Source organism: Sinohyriopsis cumingii, chromosome 1 (genome assembly GCF_028554795.1).
Source record: "Sinohyriopsis cumingii isolate HCF-2022 chromosome 1, ASM2855479v2, whole genome shotgun sequence".
NCBI lineage: Eukaryota > Metazoa > Mollusca > Bivalvia > Unionida > Unionidae > Sinohyriopsis > Sinohyriopsis cumingii.
The window spans coordinates 115,013,558-115,016,074 of record NC_142961.1 but is presented as its reverse complement, the minus strand read 5'-3'; the positions used below and the strand labels follow the sequence as shown (position 1 = coordinate 115,016,074).

General features: G+C 38.9%; 1 non-coding gene across 1 annotated transcript; it reads right to left on the bottom strand.

Annotated features, from left to right (window-relative positions):
* Positions 1–1,893: 1,893 nt before the first annotated feature.
* On the bottom strand, positions 1,894–1,966 carry Trnav-aac (transfer RNA valine (anticodon AAC)). Its single transcript has one exon. It is a non-coding gene; the product is annotated as a tRNA-Val (tRNA).
* Between the last annotated feature and the right edge of the window lie 551 nt (positions 1,967–2,517).

Below are 2,517 nucleotides of genomic sequence, written 5' to 3'. Positions count from 1 at the left end.
GCTTGAAATAGAATGATGTAGGAAAATTAATAACTATTATTGATTTGACTAATTGCACAGGTGGCTAACACAATATTGGAATTGTTATCGTCCATTTAAATAACTGGAGTAAATTTACTTAAGTACGGGCTGGCGTTTCAGGGGTATGTGCGTTTGCGCCTGCTGCCGGGTACCATTCCTCCCTTGTTTCTCCTGGACCTCCTCTTCCATGACGGACTTGTGGAACCATTTCGACCCGTCAAATGCAGGTGTCCCGATGTAACGTCATAGTGGCAACCAATCTCAACTGGCGTCACATACTGTTTTTGTAGGCACATGGACTAGTCGATAGCAGCCTGACATCCATTTATTTAACATGAGTGTGTGTTGGGTCTATTCTCACTCATGAAATCCCGTTGTTCCGGTCGTTAAGGACTTACTTACTGTCCTACGACCCGAGGCTAAAATTAACAGTGCTCTGTTAGCACATAAACGCCTGGGGGATGTAGCTCTCATTCCTTCCCCCAGGAACAATTATCATCCTTCGTGCAGGAATAAACAAGAGGCACATGAACAATTGTGCGATGGCCTCTTTAATCCAAATAATCAATCAAAAAGCGAAAATTTAGTTCTCCTGGGAAGATTGATGAGCAGATAAGGTTTACTTCGAGAAAGTCACACGTAATTTAGCGGTAAAACGTAGAGAGGAGATTCTAAGGAAAGACAATGATTCGTAAAGGAATCCTTTTGAGTGACCGAACTTCTGGTTCAGTGAGTCCCGAATCTCTAAGAAGGGAGACGGAAGTGAGACTAGCAGAACAGTCAGAGTCGACATCCATTACCTAATTTAGGCTAGATTGTATTTGGGCCAGATGAATACATTGCGAGATTCTGGGTAAGCTACAACTTCCGAATGGGTCAGATCCTGGTTATATTTGCAAAAACATCGATGCCTGCAATCATTAGAGAACTGGATGGAAAGATATATTGAATAAAATTCTTTAATATTCTTCCAAAACTAAAGTTCTTCAAAAGTCTCGGGGAATGATAAGTGAAATGGTGGCTAATGAATACCAATTTAAGAGCCAAGAGAATTCCTGTAAGTATATAGAAACAATCGATATGTGTACTGATATGTTGCGAGTGGTGTACGTACGGTAAATAACGCCTGGGGGGAGGAAGATGATCTAAATGTAAAGATATTTTCGCGACCCAAGACCTTTGGCGCTGTGGCGACCTCCCTCCCCCCCCCCCCCCCCGCCCATTCCGTTACTTCGCTACTGTATGTTACGGAGATATCTATATGAAATATTTGCAGGTTTTCTGAACAGGAGATGTCGAATCTTATGTCACACTACATACCAATACAGATTTGGGAGAAGAGAGGCATCGGACTACAGTTATTTTATTAAAAAAATTCTTACATTGTTTCAAAGCTTGTGGTTTTCACTCTTTCTTGTGTTACTGTTTATTCGAGCTTAAACACGTAAGAATAGATTATGTGTAAACGACTTTCCTAAATCTCGTAGAAAGATACATAGATAGACAGATTAAAATAACATTATACCTATAAAAATGATCTTAAAATATCATAAAATCTTTCTTAGGATCCTGAAATTTTGTGTAGAATTTTGTCTACTAATGTTATGTGTGTATTTGCCATTTGATACATAGCAGTGTTGTTATTCTGGATTTGAAACTTGATCTAGTTTATCGTCCATAATCCTGACCCGTTTTATCTATTCTGTGGAGAAATTTCGTGTCGATGCCTTGAGAACTTTATAAGGTTATGTAATAAAATTCCCTAATAAACCGGAAGAGGAAATGGCTAATAGTGAATCGTGGCCAACCCAGCGTATTTTTCATGCGATAAAAGCAGTGATTAAACGTCCAAAAGAATCAAACAAAATATAATGTTTCTGCTGAGGCTCGAACTCAGGACCTTCTGCGTGTTAGGCAGATGTGATAACCACTACACCACAGAAACAACTGAACCTGTATTGATCAACGAGCCTATACCTAGCTTCTTCTCCACTCTGAATGCTGATTAACTTCAGTCTTGACAGAATTCCAATCTAGCTGAGAAAGATTAATTTCTTCATAACTTACAAATTTCAGACAATACCTTGCGCATATCTTTTGTTCGGAAAAATGTGGTCAACGGTATGTGCATTGTCAAATCTCACTGGCAACTTGGAGGCATATTTTACTTTCGCAGAAGTTGCCGAGGTGGACCGAATGTGTGAAAGGAATGCTATTTTTAGGAGAAGGAGCAGACTAATATACAGGAAAGGACGAAAGGGTATGGCGCAGTCTCTCGTTGATCTAAAATAAAATCTTTAGTACATATATACTGTATAGACTATGAACAGAGACCTACCGTTCTAACGGTTAGAATTAACCCAAAGTGCAAACACGATTTACCGTAACAGAATCCTTAAAATCATAAAAATGTAGAGTCTGTATTGGATAGATTCCTTTAGTGTTGTATTTATTTAATTAGAGACATATATCTTGCATTTTGGACACGGTATATAT